This window comes from Salvelinus sp. IW2-2015, unplaced genomic scaffold, assembly GCF_002910315.2.
Source record: "Salvelinus sp. IW2-2015 unplaced genomic scaffold, ASM291031v2 Un_scaffold3495, whole genome shotgun sequence".
Taxonomy (NCBI): Eukaryota; Metazoa; Chordata; class Actinopteri; order Salmoniformes; family Salmonidae; genus Salvelinus; species Salvelinus sp. IW2-2015.
In genome coordinates, this window is record NW_019944775.1 from 64,964 (window position 1) to 72,195 (window position 7,232).

Below are 7,232 nucleotides of genomic sequence, written 5' to 3' on the forward strand. Positions count from 1 at the left end.
AAGAAGAAAGAAGTAATTTAGGCCTATGTGTATGAGCCCTCTTTTACAGTAGTTCTCTCACATTTCATTTGAATGCATTTAGTTGTACAACTGACTAGGTATCCCCCTTTCCCTCTATGAGAGATCTGGATGAAGATGTATGTGCATTCATTCTCTCCCTCACTTCTTCTTCGTAAGGAGATTTAGAGAAGGAGAAGAGGAGGCTCCAGAACATTCTAGCTACGGGACAGGAGGAACCCAGACCCAGTCGTCCCAGGAACATTTCCCTGGACCAGGGCCCAGAGGAGGAGAGGACCGCTCCAGATTTTTTTTACAAGAAGAGCATGGTGGTACATTTGTTCCCAGGTGTCCCTGACCAACTATCAGTGAACTAGTTCTGATATCAGAAGAACAGGGCCTCCTATCTTTAGAATTCCAAGCGTCTCGGYCYGTTGAAAGGTAGTAGAGCTGAAGCATAACGCGTACGTGTGGCACTGGGGCGGAACCTATCTCTGGTGTAGTTGTCCCCAGAACTACAATTGTCAGCGGTGCGCCTCAGGGGCTTGGCTGGAGTGCGGGTTGTGCTATTCTTTACGACTTTGGGTTTGGGCAGTGAGGGAGGAGCCGATGATGTGGGGTTGCAGGTCAATGGCAAAGCTGATCCCTCTGAAAGTGCAGACAAACATAACATTATCTTACCTTRGTTTGGCAAAATTATTCATAAAACTTCAATTAATGATAGGACTCAAAATAGAGCAACAGGCGTGGAGGAAGTTCAAGCAGTAAGTCAACATTACTTTCCAAGAGAAGATGGATAACAAACATGTGACACTCACTCTTAAGTTTGTCATTGATCTGTCTTTGCTGGAAGTTGGTGAGTCTCGACTCTTGCATCATTACTGTGAAACCAGAGCACAGGTAGGCTTATTGTATTTGTGTGGATCTAACGCGTATACACACACACACACACACACACACACACACACACACACACACACACACACACAAAGAGAGAGAACAAAACCCCACATTTCAGCATCTCCTGAATCTCCTTGCTGTACTGGGTCCTTCTAGGACAGTTCCACAGACCTCCACCAGCTTGATCACGAGAAGACGTCTCCATCTGCAACGAATGACGGAGAAGTTATCTAAAGCCAGCTGGCTAACGTTAGCTGCTGCTGAGCAAAGACCATGGCAGATAACAAAACGTTGCATGCTAGGAAGTCAAGATACCCAAACTGCAAACATTTAATATATTTATCAAGACAACTAAACAGTGTAGTATTTCTTACCATGGATTTCTATTTTTCTCAACTTTCTTGACGCTGCACATGGGATAATGATGGCAGTGTTTCTTCCGGACATAACTGGCGGCTGCCATAGACACATAGATTTTAAAGCCACGTGATGAGGCATTTGCCTTGCAGTACAACATTGACCCACTAGAGGGTCGCAAAACCACAGATAATTGTATAAGGCATATAGAGCTATGGAAAAATGAGGTGTTCATTTTTGTGCAATAATGTGTTTGAGTGTAACTTATATTTTAAATGTTGAAGAATGAACCTTTTTTTTTAAATGTTTTCTATTTGTTTTTCTTGCCTCAAGTATCAACTGTGTAGAGCATGGCACATGATTTATCAATCCAAAGAGTTTGGGTATCAACTTGTGCGTTGTGAGACTGTCTAACTAGCTAAAACATCAACATTTTTACCCCATCATCTAGGTTGCTGACTGCTGTTGAATGCTTGAATCCATTACATTTCGTAGCTGAACTGTGAAGTGCGAGCAAACGTAGCGAGGGAGGGAGACAGGGCACGAGGGAGTAAGTTAAGGCAGGGCATTTATGAAAGTCCATGTGTAAAGTAGGGTACTGACTGTGTAGCTATTGGCCTTCTCACTGGCCTCTCCCTTCTAGCTCCCTCCCTCCCTCCCTCTCATATTCAATGGTTCTTTGTCTCTCTGAGTAACATGCAGCCTCAGCCGATTAACGCAGCGAATTAGCAGTCAATTTTAGCTTGCACACACACAAACAGAAATTAAACTGCTTAGGGGAAGGGTTTGTGTTGTGGGACAGAGATCTTGTTGTTGTAGCACTGACTACATGGCAGTGATTTGATTTATTAGTGATGTTTGCAGTGCATTTGGAAAGTATTCAGACCCCTGATTTTTTCAAAAAATTATTACTTTACAACTAATTCTAAATTGATTAAATCACCCCCCCCCTTCATCAATCTACACAATACTCCATAATGACAAAGCAAAAACTGGTTTTGGGGATTTTTTTGCAAATGTATTAAAAAATTAAAAATAAATGAAATGACATGTACATAAGTATTCAGAGCCTTTACTCAGTACTTTGTTGAAGCACCTTTGGCAGCGATTACAGCCATGAGTCTTCTTGGGTTGACGCTACAAGCTTGGCACACCTGTATTTGGGGAGATTTTTCCATTCTTCTCTGCAGATCCTCTCAAGCTATGTCAGGTTGGATGGGGAGTGTCGCTGCACAGCTATTTTAAGGTCTTTCCAGAGATGTTCGATCGGGTTCAAGTCCTGGCTCTGGCTGGCCGCTCAAGGACATTCAGAGACTTGTCCCGAAGCCACTCCTGCATCGTCTTGGCTGTGTGCTTAGTGTTGTTGTCCTGTTGGAAGGTGAACCTTTGCCCCAGTCTGAGGTCCTGAGAACTCTGGGCAGGTTTTCATCAACAATCTCTATGTACTTTGATCTGTTCATCTGTCCCTTGATCCTGACAAGTCTCCCATTTCCTGCCACTGAAAAACATCCCCACAGCATGATGCTGCACCACCGTGATTCCCGTAGGATGGTGCCAGGTTTCCTCCAGACTTGAAGCTTGGCATTAAGGCCAAAGAGTTCAATCTTGGTTTCATCAGACCAGAGAATCTTGTTTTCTCATGGTCTGAGAGTCCTTTAGTGCCTTTTGGCAAACTCCAAGCCAGCTGTCATGTGCCTTTTACTGAGGAGTGGTTTCGACCTGGCCACTCTACCATAAAACCTGATTGGTGGAGTGTTGCAGAGATGGTTGTCCTTCTGGAAGGTTCTCCCATCTCCACAGAGGAACTCTGGAGCTGTCCATTGGGTTTCTTGGTCACCCCTCTGACCAAGGTCCTCGATTGCTCAGTTTGGCCGAGTGGCAATACGTGGTTCCATACTTCTTCCTTTAAGAATTATGGAGGTCACTGTGTTCCTGGGTACCTTCTGCTGCAAAAATGTTTAGATACCCCTCCCCAGATCGGTGTCTTGACACAATACATTCTCAGAGCTTCTACGGACAATTCCTTCAACGTCATGGCTTGGTTTTGCTCTGACATGCACTGTCAACTGTTGGACCTAATATAGGCAAGTGTATGCCTTTCCAAATCATGTCCAATCAATTAAATTTAACACGGGTGGACTTCAAGTTGTAGAAACATTTCAGGGATGATCAATGGAAACAGGATTCACCTGAATTCAATTTTGATCTCAATAGCAAAGGGTCTGAATACTTATTTAAATAAGGATTTTTTTTTTTTTAAATACATTTGCTAAGATTTCTAAAAACCTGTTTTCGCTTAGTCATTATGGGTTATTGTGTGTAGATTGATGGGGAAACAATTTCTTCAATCCATTTTAGAATAAGGCTGAACGTAAAAAAAATTGTGGGAAAAGAGAAGGGGTCTGAATACTTCCGAATGCATGTACATGTTGTGTTGTTACTTGTTATCCTTTTACCTGATGCTTTTGTAGGACAAAATATATATTATTATATATCATAACGCATTTTCTCAAAATGTGAATGAATTTCAATAGATTTCAGTTTTGTATAAATAAATTGCTTTAATAGAATGACAACGTAATGACAACATCATAATATTTACATTGTTGTTTCTTGTAGAAGAAAGCAAGATGCATCAAATGTGTAGCGTACAAAGTTTTAGAAACTATCCAGAAATGTACCAAAATTGAGAGAAAAAAAGAAATGAAATTATTTTTATAAAAACTACAAAGCAGAGAGGTCAGTATAAAATGACTCCGTAGAAATCCCCTATGGAAGAAGAGACGTGGTGATCATTCACATTGCAGAGGGAGCCGAGAGGGACATTAACCGGATACAGAAAAGGGAAGATGCAGAGGGGAAAACCTATGTACATAAACTATGAGCATGTGGCATTTGTTCTAAACAGCTCACTAATTCTCACTAAGAGTAAATCTTTAGTTTAAAGCTGGAGAATTCCTCACAAAAGATTTTGCCGATTTTGTACTTGCTGAGTCATGTAGATTGTTTTGCTTTGATAATTTGGTCAACAAATGGAATTAGAAGCAACCAGAGCAAACAAATGCAATCAATATCAATAAACAAAAAGTCCAGTGACTTCAACAATTGTTTTATATTTATGAGTAGGATAAGCAAAATGTGTGCCATATATTCTCATCAAATATTAGAGCATGTAAAGTGTTATTGCACATGTACATTGAGTTGAGGTAACGTGCTGCTTTCCAGAACTCTATGCTAAAGTGTTTCCAGGAATTCTCTTTCCATCCTTTTTAATGTCCTTTTTCCTCGTCAACTATGGTTTTGCACAACGCAAACCACGAGTCAAGCAGCATCGCAGAAGGTGATACCTAGTCAGTTGCACTACTGAACGCATTCAACCGTGTCTTCCACATTTAACCCAAACCCTTTGAATCAGAGATGTGCAGTGGGGCTGCCTTAATCGACGTCCATGCGCCCGGGGAGTAGTTGTTGCAGGTTAACTGCCTTGCTCAAGGGCAGAACAGAAGATTTTCCACCACAGCCGGCTCAGGTTTCGAACCGCAACTTTCAGTTACTGGCCTAATGCACTTAACGGCTAGGCTTCCTGACGCCCGTAGACCAACGCATAAGTTTTTGTTTGCCAAGTAAACTGACCTATTGAAATAAAACAAATTTCTTTCAGAAGCAGTGTTGAAGACATGTCAGTGTAATATCGAACCAGAATGTAAAGTCATATAAAAAATAACCAAGAAATACATCACTTAATTCATAAAAAAATACTAAAATGAAGTCACACAAACATTTCCTTTAGTTTGGTTAATAGAATCGGATTTTTCAAATCTAAAACAAACCCAGTTCTGAATAACATCACATTGTATTTGTCCTAGACTGATAGCCTGTCGAAAACCGCTGAAAGCCAGTCCAATGTTAATCAATCTTTGTTATATAGGTAGCTAGGGTTGGAAAAATTCCATAACTTTCCCAAAATTCCCCACTTTTCCAGAAATCCCAGTAAGGGATTCCTGGATACCTTCTATTCCCTCCTAATTCCAGAATTTCCAACTAGGATTTCTGGAAAAATTGGGAATTTGGGAAAGTTAGCAGCATTTTGAAACCCTATGTGTATCCTTCTTCCACTACGGTATTAGTTCTGTGTGCTCTGGGCTCATCATCACAATAAGCCTCTTACTATACACTATGACACTCTGGCAGCTGGGATCCTGACCTTACACACTAAAAACATGGCACACATTGGTTAAAGGTTTATTCTGATTGGCTATTGACCATTGGCTGTGATAGAAAATATACTGTACAGTAAAAGATTATAAGGCCTCCATGGAAAGAGATACACTGTCAAGTCCCAATGAATCCCAATACAGATCAGTAAGATATCCATCCTTTGTTAACCTGCCACACAACACACACACACACACACACACACACACACACACACCACACACACACACACACACACACACACACACACACACACACACACACACACACACACACACACACACACACACACATTCAGTAGCCACCCTACACCTTCCAATCTTTGTCTTTCTTTATCCTTTCTCAGGGTCGTGAGAAGGTGGTGTAGAGACACACACACACACATCACAATCCCATGCATCTCAGTCTCTCATGGCCGTGACAGGGTTGGTATAGACAGGCTGTTCCCAGTGTGTAGGATGTGAGACTGGGCCACGCTGGAGGGGTCAGTGATGGTAGTGTAGAGGGGCCTCTGGCTGGGCCCCATGTAGGAGAAGGCTGAGTACAGCCCCGGGCCTGGCTGGAGTGGGCGTAGTACGGCCCGGAGCCTGGTGCTCCCCGTACTCAAACTGTGCCCTGGAGGGCAGCGAGGGGAAGGCTGATCCGTAGTGGGGGAGGCTGAGGGGGGTGTAGGTGACGTGGGTTCCTGACGAAAGGAGGAAGTCTCTGCGTAGTGGCTCCCGGCCCCGGACTCACTCTTGATCTGGGCCTTGTGGCGTCTGAGGGGGAGGGCTGTTGATGCTGATGCTGCTTGAGAGCCAGGCGGCTGAGTGACCGCTGGCGGCGGCGAGGGCGTAGGCGTAGGATGTAGCGGAGGAGCTTGGTGTGGCGCCGCGCCCTGGCCGACCCCCGGGTGCCCGTTGGGCGCAGGTTACTGGTCAAATCGTTGACGTCGAAGGGCCGATGTTGGCCATCACGTCGTGGCTGATCTCGCCGATGTCCATGTGCAGAAGTCATGTGGGGTTTCCCGCCCGCTGATGAATGCCCCCGGAGGCCCCTCTGCTCCTACCCCCAGGCCTCTCACGGGAGGACCCTGAGCCACCGCGCCCTCCCTCTTCCCCTCCGCCATCTTTCCAGACTGGAGCTCTGTCTTTGGGGTGGTGGGGTGTTTGTGCGGGCTGTGACCCTGACCTGGAAGGAAAGGAAACATAACGATCGGCAAAGCAATAGAAGTGAAACATTGAAATGGAGACGGTAGTTCTGTTTCCTTCTTGTTATCTCAGTTAAGAAGGCCGTGTGGTGCTAGGTGGCCTATTGTTTGCCCTAGCTAGTTAAGTAAGGATTACTCATAGTACTGGGGTAAATTCATTAACCCAATAAAGTTTGAACTCACCTGCAGGGTGGTGGTGATTGATGGTGTTGGAGGTCGGCCAGGGGGGACCCAGCCCCTGTACTGTGCACATTCCAGGTTGGAGGGGCCTTGTAATGGTCCTGGGCATGGTGCCCTCTCCCCTTCTGCTCCCTTTCCACTCCTCACCATTGGTCCAGCTTGCCGTTCTTTGCGTCTGCGGGCTGGTACTTGTACTCTGGTAGTTCCTTCGTTATGTTGTTTCGCAGTCAGCTCTTTCCGCCTCCTCAATGAAAGGCCTCTTGTCACCTACTCATTCAGGAGCCTGTGGGAACAAAAACATGGTCATGGCAGGGCGGCAGGTAGCTTGTGGTTAAGAGGGTTGTCCATAACTGAAAAAGTCACTTTGTTTGAATCCCAATGCTGACTATGGGTG

At 44.5% G+C, this 7,232-nt stretch overlaps 1 pseudogene; it reads right to left on the reverse strand.

Moving 5' to 3' along the window:
* Positions 1-5,691: 5,691 nt before the first annotated feature.
* LOC112075976 (transcription factor SOX-10-like) lies at positions 5,692-7,105 on the reverse strand (annotated as a pseudogene).
* Positions 7,106-7,232: the final 127 nt, after the last annotated feature.